Source organism: Bos mutus, chromosome 15, assembly GCF_027580195.1.
Source record: "Bos mutus isolate GX-2022 chromosome 15, NWIPB_WYAK_1.1, whole genome shotgun sequence".
Lineage (NCBI taxonomy): Eukaryota > Metazoa > Chordata > Mammalia > Artiodactyla > Bovidae > Bos > Bos mutus.
This window is the reverse complement of record NC_091631.1, coordinates 26,599,294-26,616,220: the sequence shown is the minus strand read 5'-3', so window position 1 is coordinate 26,616,220 and position 16,927 is coordinate 26,599,294. Positions and strand designations below refer to the sequence as shown.

The 16,927-nt window shown below is 49.7% G+C and overlaps 1 long non-coding RNA gene across 1 annotated transcript in view; it reads right to left on the bottom strand.

Annotated features, from left to right (window-relative positions):
* Positions 1 to 8,142: 8,142 nt before the first annotated feature.
* The window catches only part of LOC138990992 (uncharacterized), a 12,485-nt gene continuing 3,700 nt past the window's right edge, over positions 8,143 to 16,927 (bottom strand). The window contains exons 4-5 of the long non-coding RNA XR_011467023.1: positions 13,308 to 13,800; positions 8,143 to 8,279 (exon numbers count right to left, since the gene is read on the bottom strand). This is a non-coding gene — a long non-coding RNA (uncharacterized lncRNA). The remainder of the gene's footprint in view (positions 8,280 to 13,307; positions 13,801 to 16,927) is intronic.

The following is a 16,927-nucleotide window of genomic DNA, read 5'->3' as shown; positions in this document are numbered from 1 at the left end:
GGGGTAGGGAGCTCACTTCCTCCAGGGCAGTCTCTTCTGTGATGAGATGACTCTGCCTGGGAGAAGGTCCTCCTTCATCTAGGGCAGAGATCCATGACTCCTCCCGTGGCCCTGGCTCTCTTCACGGGTCCCCTCTTCTATGTGACAGCCTTGGGTACTTCATAGTGGTCCCTGGAATTTGCAAAGCAGCACCATCTCCCTTAATAGTAAGTATTTTCATGTACATAGAACCCTGTAATCTTGAGGGAAATGTTTCCACCAAAGCCTGAAACAAGTGTGGGTTTTAGGGGTTTTGATACCAACCCCCACCTCTGGCCTTGGAAAAGATAACTTCCTGTCTCTGAGCCTCGGTTTTCTCATCTGGAAAGTCGGAATAGTGAAATTTACCACCTAGGGTTGCTGTGGGGCTTAAAGAGATGATATATGTAAAATGTTCTGTACGTAATCGGTCCTTGATAAAGGTTAGTTCCTTTCTGCCAGGTACATAAACAGTTCCAGATGGAGAGCTCATTTGTACTTAGCATTCATGTCTATATAAATAATGTGCAGGTGGGGGAGGAATTGTCAGGTGGCCAGGGGGTGAGGGAGTCCCTTCCCAGCAGCAGGAACAGCTTAAGCAGAGACCAAGAGGGAGAAGTCTGGTTTCAGGGAAGGGTAAGCGGGGGGCTCTTTGCTACTGGCATCAAGGGGTACAGGAGGGAGAATGACTTGGGGGGAGACAAGGCCCATGCCAGGGAGGGCCCCGAGCATTGAACTAAAAAGACTGGGCTTTGCCAAGGCAGGGCCTGGAGGAGGTCTGGAGCTGATCTGGGGGTGGATCTGGAAGGGAGGGGAGAGGAAAGAGAGTTCCTGGGAGCCGAGAGGGGAATGTTGGGGTGAGAAGCGACTTAGGCCCATCGTGGGGAGGGAAAGCCTGGCCACTTAGTGCGGCACACTCGTCATGAGACGCAGGGCCCTTCACCCTCCAGCTCAGCACCTCTACTCTTGCACCTTCGGGGCCACCAGGCTTTGTTGGAAAGAGCACCTTTTCTGCCTTTTTGGTCTAGGAACAGACTGATGAAGACCAGAGGAGGAGACCTGAGCCAGATCTGCAGCCAGAGGGATGCAGGGCAGACCAGAGCAGAGACTAACCTTACCCATTTATCTAGCAGGGATTCAGAGACGTCCCTTTCAAGAGCTGGGCTTTACAGTTTTTTAAGCTCTGCCATAGTTATGGGTCCTGTGAGACTTGTAACTGCTTTGGGATGGGAGGAAAGAAGGCTGGGCAGAGATGATTAAACCTATTTTTAAGGTGGGGAAACCTAGGTAGAGAGGGGAAATGACTTGCCCAAGATCACATAGCAAATGTCTGGCAGAGCTGGACTGGAACCCAGACCTCCTGCCTCTCATTGCATCCTAGCCTCTTTCCACAGCACAGAGGGACCAGTTGGGCAAGACGTTCTCACTTACCTGCTCTGGGTGAAGAGTGAGGGGAGCCAGGGAGAGGTTGACAGCCATCAGCAGACAACACTTAACCCAAACTGACAATTTAATTGTGAAAATGTGGACGAGGTACAGTTATGTGTAAGGAAATCCAGACGGTCTGGGCCCCTGGGGAGCCTCGGCCAGCACCCCAGTTGCCTGGGAAACGGAGAGGGTTGGGGATGATGTCACTAGAGTTGAAGCTAAAGCATGGGGGATGGGCCACCCAGCCACCTCTTTGGGACCAGATGGGGCTGTGAGCCTGGCCACAGGCTGTCGTCCTCACAGATGGGGCAAAAGGGAGCACTGGAGCAGAGCGGTGACTTGCCCAAGGTGACACAGGGAGTCAGTGACCATGTCCATTCATCCAGCAGGCTGCAGGCATCTTGAACACAGTGGATCAGAGTCACCTGTGAGTCCCTGTGCCCTGCACTGGGCTTTGCACAGAGCAGACCTCAACTTTACAGCAAAGGCTGCTTGATCCCTTTATAAAAAGGGGATGTAGACCACTCCAGGAGGGGACACTCATTGAGTTCATAGTAGCCCTAGGTGAGGAAGAACCCTGAGCAGTCACCCAGGGCTGTGCTATCTGAACCAGGGGACACTGAGCTGAGAAAGGGCAGGTCAACAGGCCAAGGTCACCAGCAGGTTGGGGCAGCTCTAGGCTGACCCCAAGTCATGCCCCACATGGGCAGTCCTTACCCAAGGAGGAGTGGTCCCTCTCACACCACCTCCTCAACTCTGGGTCAGGGATCTGGACCTTGGGAAACCCCCATTGTCTGAAGCATTTTCTCAGAATCCTCAGCATCTGACCAAAAGCCAAAGATCAAGCCACCCAAATCATCAAGAACAATGTAATAACTGGCCTTAGCCCCCACTGTGTGCCAGGCTCTGGGCAATCACTCTATGATTCTTATCTCAAATATTTATGATTCTCTGGGCTGGGGATTACTGTTCTCCCTTTGTAGTTCAGAAAACAGAGGCTGGGGGTGGGCGGTGGGAGGAGTGTCGCTTGCCTACCTGGATGCAGCCGGAAAGTGACAAGCTGAGACTTACACCCCACACCACTCTGCATCTAAAATCCATGACTGCCTTCTACCTCAGTTCTTAGATTATCCCACAGTGGCCCCTGGGGGAGAGGGAGGCTGAGTTTTTGCCTGCCCAGCCTCCCTCCCACTTCTGATGATAAAAGCACCCCTCCCCATCCATCCCCAAATATCTGGGGTTCTGGGACTGCTGGTCACAGAGTTCAGTACTCTACTAGATGGCCTGACCTTTTGAAGATTTTCATTTTCCGATCCACCTGATATGACCCAACTGGACCACATAGAGCTGTTACCCCCAGCTAGCGTCATAGGTTCTGGGAGAACAGTTTGCTTGCCTCTGGAATGCAAGTTCTAAAGGTGTGATCCTCAGAGTTTCCAGAAGCCAGCAGCCCTATTCCCTGCCATGAGAGCAAGATAAGGAGAAGGAGGGAGGCAGAGAAGAAACAGGCAGTGGGTGGGGAGGTCATCCGAGTCCCCAGCACACCCTTGTCCCTCCCAGTTGTGTGGGCCAGTGAATCCATGTGCCTTAGGCTCATTGGATTCGGCTTTCTATCTAGAGGCTTGCATCTGGAGCCATCCTGACTGTCCCCTCTGCGCTGTGCCCCAGAGTCGTGTGCTGCTATTAGAGGAGGTACAGGATGAAGAAAGTCTCTTGTCCTGCAGGAACTAACAATCTGGGCAGGGGAACTCGGGATGGATATAGTTCTGGGTTCTATCTCTGTTCTGTCTCAGATTTGCAGTGTGATCCTTTTCCTCTCTGGGCTATAAGTTTCCCATCTTTAACACAGGGCCAAGGAGTGGATGCTGGGTTCAATGTTCTGCAAGATCCCCTACAGATCTACACAACTACTTTTTTTTTAAGAAAAAAATTGAGGTATAATTCACATAACATACATTCACTCTTTTAAAGTGTACGTTGTTGTTCAGTTACTAAGTCGCGTCTGACTCTGTGACCCCATGATCTGCAGCATGCCAGCCTTCCCTGACCTTCACCATCTCCCAGAGTTTGCTCAGACTCATGTCCATTGAGTTGACGATGCCATCCAGTTCAGTGGGTTTTAGTATAGTCACAAATTTGTGCAACCATTGCCACTTTCTAACTTCAGAGCATTTCCATCACCCCAAAAAGAAATCCCATACCTATTAGTCCTCATTCTACCTACGACCTCAGCCCCTAAGTCATAAGTCACTCAGTCGTGTCCGACTCTTTGCGACCCCAGGGGCTGTAACCTACCAGGCTCCTCCATCCATGGGATTTTCCAGGCAAGAATACTGGAGTAGGTTGCCATTTCCTTCTCCAGAAGATCTTCCCAACCCAGGGATTGAACCCAGGCCTCCTGCATTGTAGGCAGATGCTTTACCATCTGAGCCACCAGGGAAGTCGGCAGCTGCTAATTTCCTATGGATTTTTGGACATTTCAAGTTCATTTTCTAATTCACCCATGTTGTAGCATGTATCAGTACTTCATTTCTTCTTATAACAGGATAGTATTCGAGATATCAAAGGAACATTTCATGCAAAGATGGGCTCGATAAAGGACAGAAATGGTATGGACCTAACAGAAGCAGAAGATATTAAGAAGAGATGGCAAGAATACACAGAAGAACTGTACAAAAAAGATCTTCACGACCCAGATAATCACGATGGTGTGATCACTGACCTAGAGCCAGACATCCTGGAATGTGAAGTCAAGTGGACCTTAGAAAGCATCACTACAAACAAAGCTAGTGGAGGTGATGGAATTCCAGTTGAGCTATTCCAAATCCTGAAAGATGATGCTGTGAAAGTGCTATACTCAATATGCCAGCAAATTTGGAAAACTCAGCAGTGGCCACAGGACTGGAAAAGGTCAGTTTTCATTCCAATCCCAAAGAAAGGCAATGCCAAAGAGTGCTCAAACTACCGCACAATTGCAGTCACCTCACACGCTAGTAAAGTAATGCTCAAAATTCTCCAAGCCAGGCTTCAGCAATATGTGAACCGTGAACTTCCTGATGTTCAAGCTGGTTTTAGAAAAGGCAGAGGAACCAGAGATCAAATTGCCAACATCCACTGGATCATGGAAAAAGCAAGAGAGTTCCAGAAAAACATCTATTTCTGCTTTATTGACTATGCCAAAGCCTTTGACTGTGTGGATCACAATAAACTGTGGAAAATTCTGAAAGAGATGGGAATACCAGACCACCTGATCTGCCTCTTGAGAAATTTGTACGCAGGTCAGGAAGCAACAGTTAGAACTGGACATGGAACAACAGACTGGTTCCAAATAGGAAAAGGAGTTCATCAAGGCTGTATATTGTCACCCTGTTTATTTAACTTATATGCAGAGTACATCATGAGAAACGCCGGACTGGAAGAAACACAAGCTGGAATCAAGATTGCCGGGAGAAATATCAATAACCTCAGATATGCAGATGACACCACCCTTATGGCAGAAAGTGAAGAGGAACTCAAAAGCCTCTTGATGAAAGTGAAAGTGGAGAGTGAAAAAGTTGGCTTAAAGCTCAACATTCAGAAAACGAAGATCATGGCATCCGGTCCCATCACTTCATGGGAAATAGATGGGGAAACAGTGGAAACAGTGTCAGACTTAATTTTTCTGGGCTCCAAAATCACTGCAGATGGTGACTGCAGCCATGAAATTAAAAGACGCTTACTCCTTAGAAGGAAAGTTATGACCAACCTAGATAGCATATTCAAAAGCAGAGACATTACTTTGCCAACAAAGGTTCATCTAGTCAAGTCTATGGTTTTTTCCAGTGGTCATGTATGGATGTGAGAGTTGGACTGTGAAGAGGGCTGAGCACTGAAGAATTGATGCTTTTGAAGTGTGGTGTTGGAGAAGACTCTTGAGAGTCCCTTGGACCGCAAGGAGATCCAACCAGTCCATTCTGAAGGAGATCAGCCCTGGGATTTCTTTGGAAGGAATGATGCTAAAGCTGAAACTCCAGTACTTTGGCCACCTCATGGGAAGAGTTGACTCATTGGAAAAGACTCTGATGCTGGGAGGGATTGGGGGCAGGAGGAGAAGGGGACGACAGAGGATGAGATGGCTGGATGGCATCACTGACTCGATGGACGTGAGTTTGAGTGAACTCCGGGAGTTGGTGATGGACAGGGAGGCCTGGTGTGCTGCGATTCATGGGGTCACAAAGAGTCGGACACGACTGAGCGACTGATCTGATCTGATCTGATTCCACTGTATGCATATGCTCCATTCTGCTTATCCATTCATCCATTATGGGTTGGTTCCACTTTTGACTATTATAAATAATGCTGCTCTGCATATTCATGTACAAGATTTGTATGAAATATATGCTCAATTTGTGTGTGTGTGTTTCTGTGTGTAGGCGAAGGATTGCTGGATCGTATGGTAACTCTATACGACTTTTGTGGAACTGCCAAACTGTTTTCCACAGTGGCTGCACCATTTTACATTTCTTCCAGCAGAAACGTGTGAAGGTTCCAACTTCTCCACATCCTTGCCAGCACCCATTTTCTATCGCTTTTATTTTTGGCTATCCTAGTGGGTGTGAAGTAGTATCTCATTGTGACTTGACTTGCCCCAATGACTAATGATATTGAGCATCTTTAAAAAAAAATTTTTTTTTTATTTTTTACTGGGGCAGCACTGATTAACAGTGTTGTGATAATTTCAGGTGAACAGCAAAGGGATTCAACCATACATATGCATGTATCCGTGATATTGAGCATCTCTTAATGTGCTTACTGGCCATACTGGCCATTTGTGTACCTGCTTTGGAGAAATGTTTATTCACATCTTTTGCCCCTTTAAAAAAGTTGGGTTATCTTTTTGTTGTTGTTGATGAGTTGTAGGAGTTTTTAATATATACTGGATTCTACATCCTTAACAAATATAGTATTTGTAAATATTTGCTCTTGTTATGTGGGTTGTCTTTTCATTTTCTTGATAGTGTCATTTAAAGTACAAAGTTTGTCATTTTTATGAAATACAGTTCCTCATTTTTTCCCCTTTGGTTGCTGGTGCTTTTAGTGTTATAGCTAAGAAATCACTGTCTTATCCAAGGTCACAGAGATTTACATTTGTGTGTTCTTCTAAGAGTTTTCTGGTTTTAACTCTCTCATTTATATCCTTGATCCATTTTGAGTTAATCTTTAAATACTATCAGGTGAAGGTACAACTTCATGCTTTTGTGTGTGGATATCCAGTTGTCCCAGCATTACTTATTAAAAAGACTATTCTTTCTCCGTTCAGTTGTCTTGGCTCCCTTGTCAAAAACTCAAATGACCATAAATGTATGGGTTTATTTACACAGTTACCTTTAAAGTGACATCTAGGAATTAGGTTACAATAGCCTCCACATAGTCACAAGTATGTGACAGGTAGTGTGGCAGAGGGAGAACAAGTGGGAAATGTGGACTCTTGCAGACCTGGGTTACTTCCAGATCCACTGGAACCCCAGGCAAGCTATTTTGTCTTGAAATGAATAATACAATGTACTATGGGCTTCCTAGGTGTGTGTGTGTGTGAAGTCGCTTTAGTCATGTCCAGCTCTTTGCGACCCTATGGACTGTAGCCCACCCACCAGGCTCCTCTGTCCTTGGGGATTCTCTAGGTAAGAGTCTTAGAGTGGGTTGCCAGGCCCTCCTCCAGGGGATCTTCTTGACTCAGGGATTGAACCTGTGTCTCTTAAGTCTCCTGCATTGGCAAGTGGGTTCTTTACCACTAGGGCTACCTGGAGGCAGCCCTAGTGGTAAAGAACCTGCCTGCCAATGCAGGAGAGATGTCAGAGACTCAGGTTCCATCCCTGGGTCAGGAATATCCCCTGGAGGAAGGCATGGCAACACACTCCAGTATTCTTGCCTGGAGAAGCCCATGGTCAGAGGATCCTGGCGTGCTACTGTCCACTGGGTTGCAAAGAGTCGGACACAACTGAAGCAACTTGGCATGCACACACAATGTATTACACTGTACTATTCTTGTAAAAAATACCAACATCTGGATGCTCCTGAGCCTTGGTTTCCTTCTCTGTCATGTTTCTGCCCCAAAGCTGGTGTAAGTCCCTACATAAGAGGCAGGGCATGGAAGAGTGTTGCAGGTGGGGTCAGGGGCATAAGCAATGGTGTGGAAGCTGAAAAGGGCAGGGTGTGATGTGGGGTATGGTGAGAAGTCTGTAGGTCTTGGTGGGGGCGGGGGTAACACATTGAAAGATGGCCTCTCTCTTTTTTTATACTTTATTTTAGGTTGTACTGGGTCTTCATTGCTGCACGTGGGCTTTGCTTTCTCTAGTTGCGGTGACCAGGGTCTTGTTGCAGAGTCCAGGCTCTAGGCAGACAGGCTTCAGTAGTTGCTCTAGAGTGTGGGCTCAGTAGGTGAGGCACACAGTCGCAGCACGTGAGATCTTCCCCTGCCAGCAATCAAACCGGTGTCCTTTGCATTGCATGGCAGATTATTAACTACTGGGCTACCAGGGCAGTCCCTGCCTCTTTCAGTTGGTGAAAACCCAAAGTCTGGTGCCTGGATTATAGCATAGCTCAGAAGACCCCTCCCACACCCCGCTAGGGAGCCCCATGGCGAGAGGCCCAGCCTTGACACCCAGCCACGCCTCCCAGCCACAGGGGTGGCAGTGAGCAGGCTGCCCAGCTCTTGAGGCTCTCGGCTCCATTCCAGTCTGGGTTTGGTGGGGCTGTACTGGGAGTGCAAGGTGATTGGGGTCCAGTGGATGCACTTTGGTTCCCTAGATTTGTGGTTAAGTGAACAAAGTATGCAGAAGGTCAGGAAGGAGAACCTGCAAAAGGAAAGTAAGAGGCAACTACCATTTGCTGAGCAGCGACTACTTCCAGGACGGACTGTGGACTTCATCTCAGATCACAGCCACCCAGAGAAGCAGGGATCAGGAGGAGCGTGTCCACTTCATGGAACCCAAAACTGGCTCAGAAAATGATGCCTTTTCCCAAGATCACACAGCCAGCGGGTGACAGAACTGGACCTCATGGCCTATTCTGCTTGTTCTGAAGCACAGGCTTTTCTTGAAGGGCCAGGAGAAGAGAAAGGAAAAGAGAAGGAAGGCAAAATAGAGAGAGGCCCAGCAGAAGAGAGAGTCACACTGAGAGGAAAATAAAGAGAGGCAAAAATAAAAACCAAGAGTGGAAAGAGCGTGAGGCCACATCTGAGCCTGGAGTGGGTCCGCGGGGAGCCGCCGAGGGCGGGAATGGGCGGAAACCGGCTCATGGAACCTGGATCCAAGAACCCTGCTTGGCCTGAGACCTGGTGGCAAAGCTCTCACCTCAAGATCCTGAAAAGGGGGAGGCTGGCATGGGGGCAGCAGGGTCTGCAGCAGGGCCGGATGGCCAGGGGCTGCCAAGCAGGGCCCTTCACACACCGTCCAGCTCAAATAACCACCGTGGCCACGGGGGCTGGCAGGCCCTTGCTCCCGACGTGCAGAGCAGCAGGCCCGGGAGGTAGGAGCAATGACCAGGCCTTCCTGGAACACTGGTTATTTCTTAGGAAAAACTCCTAATGTGACCTGTTAATAGGGTGGCTTCCCAGTTTATTGTTCAAACTGGGACATTCTGAAGTGAGCTCAGACAGATAAGTGTGGCCTCTGACCGCTAAGGCCCCACATGGTCGGGCCTGGCCCTTTCCTGCTGCAGCTGCCCCCTCCCCAGGCTCTCTACGCCCCCTCCTCGGGTCTTCCTCTGCAGACACTCTGGAGCGGGCCTCACCTTGTCTGGAGCACCCTGTCCCGTGCTCTTCCGGTCTCCACACCCCTTCGTTGCTCCTGCTCGCCCCTAGAACCCAGCCCAAGCCATGCCAGTGCCCTTGGTGAGCCATTCAGTACCTTCTGTGCTTTTCCTTCACGGCTCCAATCACAATCACAATAATCAAAGAAATTCATAATTAACGCGTTTGATTGTTTTAAAGTCTGTTTCCCTTCCTAAGGGCGGGGCTGGGTCTGACTTGCCCACGGTTGTATCCTGAACACCCAGCCAAAAGCATAACTGAAGCCAGTGCATAAGTGAAGAAATCACCTCCCAGGGCCCCCAGATGGCCAGAGTTGTGTGTCTGTCTTGTATTTTGGGGTTCTTCCCTATACTAGGAAAGGAAGGAGCTAATCCTTCTTGGGCACCATGTGCACTTCTGACTTCTTCCCCAGGCTCTGAGCCCCCATGGGGAGAAATCTGCCCCCTTTTTAATCTAGTCCATCTGTGGTGGACATGACTAAGAGACTTTCACTTATCTCTTCCCCAGTCTCTATCCTAGTTTAGGGCCTGAACAAGGGACTCAAGTTGGACTTTCTGATGAGTCATGACAACATAAATATGACTAGAGTGATAGGATCACAGAAAATCATGAGATAATATGCAAATGCTGAGTCCAGGCCCGTGGGTACCACAGGCACAAAAAATGCTAGTGTCTCTTCTTTAAGAGGTTCTTGTCCAACCAATCTTTTTTTTTTTTAGGGTTTTTTTTGTTGTAGGGTTTTTTTTTTTTTTTTTTAGTGTACCATTCAGATTTTAGTATATTCACAAAGTTATACAACCATCACTACTAATTCCACAATATTTTCATTACTCTAAAAAGAAACTCCATTCCCAATAGCATTCATGCCTCCTTTTCCCTTCTCCTCAGCCCCTGGCAACCACCAGCCATCTTATTTTAAAGACAGGGAAACAGGCTCAGAAAGGGCAGTGCCCAGAGCCAGGACCAGAGGCCAGGCCTCCTGACACCCTGTCTGCTTCGTGTCTGAGCTCTCTCTGGAGGCTTCCAGTGTTCTCTGGTGACTGGCATGAAAAGGCCGTTTAGCAAAGGCCCATTAAATTGAGGCTAACAGGTAAGATGAGACTAGACCATCTGGAGTTATGCCCAAAACCTGCCTGTGCCTGGAATAGATCTGAGGGCTTTTGAGGGGCAGAAGACATACCTAGACAACATCTCTAACTGGTATCCTGCTTCCTACAATAGCCAGTATCCTTTCATAGCTGGGGGTGTCTTCCCCCAGTCGACCACATGGCCTCCTCTGTGGTCAGAGTAGGCTCAGAGTAGGCATGAGGAAGCAGGGGCCAGACTTCCAAGGTTTCCCACTGTTTTTAGGACCCCAGAAAGCTGAGTCAGCCTATGAACACAGCGTGTACATCTTCCTATGGTAATTTAGCAGTTTTCACATTCCATGCCTTAGCCAAAATGGAAAATGAAAGAAAGGGAAAAAAGGCAGTGCTATGTTTTAAAGTGGCCTTAGCTCTGTGAGTTCTAACATGGGAAACTGCTGTCCATGATGTCATGGGCCCTGAGGCCCTCTGGGCATTGTTACTGACACTTCACGTGGTAGGCTGGGCCCCAGATCCACACATTCCTCTTGCCAGAGCTGTGTGAGCCTGTGGGTCCATCTACAAGCCTGGGCCAGACCCTCTGAGCCAGGATGGAGCCAGGCACTGGGCAGACAGGGGGCACCCTCTGGTAAGAGCCCAGTTCAGCTCCTTGCTCTGTCATCCAGAGGTCTCTGAGGTCTTCCCCTCATGGGATCTGCAGCTGCCCTGAGACACGGAGGGTCAGCACTCTGCTCTGTGTCTGTCCATGGGGCAGCAGAGTGGTGTGGCGCCCTGCTCCCGGTCACATGGTTGGGGAGTGCTGGCCTTGCCCATCACTAGGGGAGCCCTGCCCTCTCTGAATGTTATGAGGAGAGGGCATGGTCCTTGCCCACGGCAGCCAACAGACTGAGACTGTGGGGGCTGTGGGGAGAGCACTTGGTCAAGGCCAAGTCTTCATTTTAGGCGTGGAAGAAACTGAGAGAGCAGGGGCGGGCCCAAGGTCACGGAGACAATCCACAGGCCGGGCAGGGCTGGATGCAGGCTCTGGACTCCTGGCGGGGAGCATTTCTGACTCTATCTGCACTTAAGCAGTTCCGTTGGGGCGGAAGCTCTGCTGTTCCGGAAGAGACGCCAGGCCTTTCCAGAATCCGGTCTGAATCAGGATCTGCTGTCAAGGTTTAGTCCTCAGGGAACCACTGCTGGCAAAGGGAGGTGAGGTATTGATTATGGCTGGGGCTGGGGGAGTGTGGCTGAGGCCCGGAGGTGGGGAGAGAAGGGATGGGAAAGGGCGGTGGAAGTTTCTCCGAGAGACAAACTGAAGGCACATTTATTTTTGAAGGCACACTTATAAATTATTACAAAAATTTTCTAATTTTTCTGCAGTGCTAAAGTTCATTTTTCCTATTTAAAAGTAATAAACTACTTATTGGGCATGGTCTGGAAATCCAGGGTTGTCTCAGTCCTGACTGGCAAGCCTGGTGAACCTGGGCAAGCCCTCACCACTCTCTGGGCCTGTTTTGGAAATGCCGGTAAATAAGGTTGCCCCATGAAAAGTAAATGAATCCAAAGACTCCCTGGCTCAGGACACAGCTCTTTGGCCTGGACATCAGAGCTGTTCATCTGTCCAAAGGAAGAACGCAGCAACCCAGAAGTGAGGTATCTAGAGAAAATCCAAGGTTCAGAGACTCCCACTTGTGCTGTGCACCCATTCAGCACGGTCCAGAAGGTAGGCATTGTCTAAGGGCCATGCCCATCCCAGTCTCTGCAGAGGGCCTCTCTGCTTGGAGTGGAGACGGTTCACCAGTCTTACCAAGGTCTGAGTGATCTGCCCTCTGCCCCAGCCCTCCTTGCCCAGGTTCCACACCCACCAGGCAATGGCTCTCAGACACCCGGCTCCCTCCCAGGAGGGAAGGAAACTGGGGAGGGGACAAGAGCACTCCTGTTAGGAGAAACAGAGGTGGCCTGATATCAGTCATAATAGTGTTGGGAGGCGGCAGTGATCGTGAGTGACGGTTAGAGCCAGCTGTCCAACCTCCCGGGGTGTCTTGAGAAAAGTCAATGTCAGGGCAGCCAGATGAGGGCCAGACTCCACGCTCGTCAATCACCCGGGACCTGTCACCCAGTAAAAGGGTTATCTCATTTTAATATGTGTATATTGTTTAGGGCATTGCCTGGTATAAGATAAGAAGTTAATAAAAACTGCTAAGTGAAAATTAACGGTGGCCAGTCTGGACAGATGGGTGGAGTTGTGGATCCACAGAGGGAAGGGTGCCTTGGTCCTGCCACCTGTCCAGCTGGAGCCTCGTCTCTCTGAGACTCAGCTCACATAACCTCTTCCTCCCAAGAGCACCTGGCTGACAGTTCTGAAAATGCTCTCTGGTCTTCCATCTCACCGCCCCTCTGATGTCTAGGCTGGGGAAGGATCATGGCTTTCCATCTCTGAATTACGGCCCCACCCACCACCTATCAGAGCTTCCTTGGTGGCTCAGTGATAAAGAATCTGCCTGCAATGCAGGAGATCCAGGTTAAATTCCTGGGTCAGGAAGGTCCCCTGGATGAAGGAAATGACAACCCACTCCAGTATTCTTGCCTGGGAAATCCCACTGATAGAGGAGCTTGGCAGGCTATAGCCCATGGGGTCACAAGAGTCAGACACGACTTACCGACTAAACCACTAACTATCACTTACCACCCACCAGCTCTGAGTTCTAAACCTCAGAGGCCTGGAATTCTAGGTCAGCCTGGGACCCCATAATGTTAGAACTGGAAGGACTTCAGTATGCACCTTGCTGACCCCTCCTCCAGTACACACATGGGGAAAATGAGGTGCAAAAGGGGCAAGAGATCCCCTCCCACCCTGCAACTCCCATTTGCATAGCCAGGGAGCCCAAGGCTGGGCTGGAGCTGGGGACAAGCCTCGTGCTTTTTCCCAGCCTCCTCTGGTCTCCGCAGGTCCCCAGAGGCCACTCCAGAGACTATGTTTCCCATCTCCCGTGGCCACATCTCACCTGGTCTTTGTTTGCTCCGTCCTCTGTGGCTCTGTCTGGGATAATTCTCTCTGAGTGGGGTCAGCCCTCTGGGAGTAGGCAGCTAACGAGCTTCAGATGTCCAGGACAAACTGCCTCACGGAAGGCAGATGCTGAGATGCTCACTCTGATTGTGGACACCGGCCACAGGTGGTGGCTCAGAGAGGTCTCCTCCTCTTCCCTTTACAGGGTGCTTCATTCTCCACTTGGAAGCAGCAGGTGCCAGGTTCACCCCCGAAACCCTGACTGGGGTGTCTATTTCAAGGAGGTCTGGAAAAGGGCAGGGAGGCTGGAGGACAAAGGCATTTTGATCATTTGGGAATTTATTTCTTTTTCTTTCAAAGTTTTTCTGATCTTTACACTGAGGTAGCAGGATGGATGGGAAGGGAGGCCGGCAAGCTGCTTGTTGATGGCCAGCTCTGTGCATGCTCCGGGCTGGGCACAGAAGTCATCTTCTCCAACCCTCACAGGCTCCCTGCAAGATTAGGACTGTCACCATCCGCTTTACAATGAGGAAAACTGATCTAAAGATCAGAGAGAAGTGAGGCGGTGTGTCCAGGGTCACACAGCCTCTGAATGGCCAAAACTAGAGTTTCAACTCATTTCTGTCAGAGTCTAGATTCTTCCCTACAGCAAGCTGAGATGTTTCCAGAAGACCAGGATGTTGTATTAAGGTCTCAAAGCTACGTGAATGGTGAGGGCTTGTGGGCTGCCCTGGTGTTTCGGGCACCAAGGCTGCCTTTGCAGCTGACTCACTCTTCCATTGTCACAGGGCAACAGATTTCACATTCACAGAACGCGGGGGTCATCATCGCGGATTCAGGTGACGTAATCCTAATTGCTGTAATTACATCCTCAGACGTGCCTGGAACACCTTCTGGGCACCAGACCCTGTGCCAGGGGTGTTCCACTGGTTAACTGGTAAGAGCTTGGATTCTAGCTGTGTGACCCTAGGCAAGTTACTCTGCCTCTCGGTGCCTTCATTTCCTCATCTGTGAAATGAGGGTAGTATTAGTTCCTATCACATGGTGTTATGAAGTGAAATCAGTTAATATCTGTAGAGGGCTTAGAAGAAGGCCTGGCACAGAACACATACCCAGCACAAGTGTTAACTGATACTGAGCTCAACCTTGGGAGACGGGTGTTGAGATTTTCCTTGAAGCCAGGGGTGGAGATTGAGGTGATGCACTGCAGTGATTCTCAAATTCAGTGTGCATCAGAATCACCTGGAGAGTTCATTAAAGTGTGGAGGGCTGGGTCTGCCCCCAGAGTCTCTGGTTCAGTAAGTCTGGATTGGGGCCTGAGAATGTGTGTTTCTAGCATGTTCTCAGGTGAAGCTGATGCTGCTGGTCTGGTGACCCTACTCTGAGAAGCAGCACTCTAGCAGACCTGCGTTGTCCCAGGCCAGCTAGGACTATCGATAGCAGAGGCTCAGTAAGTAATTGTCACCCTGTTTATTTAACTTCAACGCAGAGTAGCGTGAAATGCCAGACTGGTTGAGTTACAAGCTGGAATCAACATTTCTGGGAGAAATATTAACAACCTCAGATATGCAGATGATACCACTCTAATGGCAGAAAGTGAAGAGGAACTAAAGAGTCTCTTGATGAAGATTAAAGAGGAGAGTGAAAAAGATGGCTTAGAACTCAACATTAAAAAAATAACTAAGATCATGGCATCCGGTTCCATCATTTCATGGCGAATAGATGGGGAAACGTGGAAGCAATAACAGATTTTTTCTTCTTGGGGCTGCAAAATCACTTCTGATGGTGACTGCAGTCATGAAATTAGAAGACGCTTGCTTCTTGGAAGGAAAGCTATGACAAACCTAGATAGCATATTAAAATGCAGAGATATCAGTTTGCGGACAAAGGTCAATATAGCCAAAGCTATGGTCTTTCCAGTAGTCACGTATGGATATGAGAGTTGGACCATAAGGAAGGCTGAGCTCTGAAGAATTGGTGCTTTTGAATTGCGGTGCTGGAGAAGACACTTGGACAGCAAGGAGGTCAAACTAGTCGATCCTAAAGAAAATCAACCCTGAATATTCATTGGAAGGACTGATGCTGAAGCTGAAACTCCAATACTTTTGGCACCTGATGCGAAGAGCCAACTCATTGGGAAAGACCCTGATGCTGGGAAAGTTTGAAGGCAAAAGGAGTAGAGGGTGGCAGAGGATGAGATAGTTGGATAGCATGACTGATTCAATGGACATGATTTTGGGCAAACTCCAGGAGACAGTGAGGGACAGGGAGGCCGGGTGTGCTGCATGGGGTCGCAAACAGTCAGACACAACTTAGCAACTGAACAACAACAAATAAATAACTTGGCATGTGAGTGAGTGAGTGATGATTACAGGGAGTGGAAGGGGTGTTGGACCAGGAGCCCGAGGATTCTGGTCCTGAATTTGCTCCCACCTCTCTATGGGACTTGACCATGTTCCCCTGCAGCCTCGGTTTCCTCCCCTGTAAAACAGGGGTATCTATAATCCTTCCTCACTGATGTCTGCGAGGATGAAAGAAGGCCTGGAACAACTCCGACACCCAGGCAAGAGTGGCAAGCATGGTCTCTGAAGGTGATGGGCTCTGGGAACTGCTCACTGTGACCCTTACTGCTGTCCGTCTTTGCTCCCAACACCAAGGGCTGCAGCCCATCTCTTTTACTTTTTTCTCAAACCTGAGTTGGAAAGATCGGGGCCACACTGTCCCCCAAGTCCCATGGCCCCAAGGCAGAGGGCAGCGTGCTTGCTGTGGCCACAGGTTGTATAAAAGGGCCTGTGTTCCGGCCGCTCACCTCCCACTGTGCGCCCAGGGGTTTTCTATTTCAGTTGCTGTAAAAATATCACCTTTGATCTCAGCTTGTGGCTCTTAAAAAAAGAAGAAACCACCAACAGGCTGGGTTTTCATTCTCCCCAGCCCCGCCTCTGTCTCACCTCCGCCTCCGCCTCCGCGATGTCTTCCCCTCCCCTCCAGCCCCTCCCTGCTCCTCGTCTCCTCTCTGGAGCCCCAGCACCCTCGCTGGAGAGAGCACCTTAGGAATCAGCTTATAGCCCTTGGTGTCTCCTCCAGGTCCCCCACGGCCCATGTGCTGAAGGAACAGGACAAATGAGGGTGAAGGACGCAGCCCTCTCCCTTCTTCCCTCTCTCCTTGCCTCTTCCCTTGTGTTCTGAGGGCCAAGAATCGCTGAGACTCCCTGCTTCTCCAGCTGCTGTTGTTAAGTGCATGGCATCAATCACATCCCGCATCTGTGAAGTCTTGAGTCTTCCCCAGAGTAGACTCAGAGTCACTAGTGGGGCCTAAATATTTCCATCACACGGTCAACTCAGAGAACCCAGTCAGCAGCCCAGATCTGTCTGGGGGAGGGGACTTCAGCCTTGACGAATCTAATCCCACCGCCTGGCTCTGCAGGTACAAAGGTTAACACCACCCCCCCCCACCCCACCAACCCCCCCCACCCCCGGCCACCTCGCTCCTCACCTGCCCCCTGCCCCTGGCCCAAACACACATACACCCCTCCCTCTTTCCTCTTTGAAGGCTCTGGGGAGATGATCCACAGGTCACCTGCCACTGGCTGTACCTCCATTTTCTGACCTTCCTAAGAC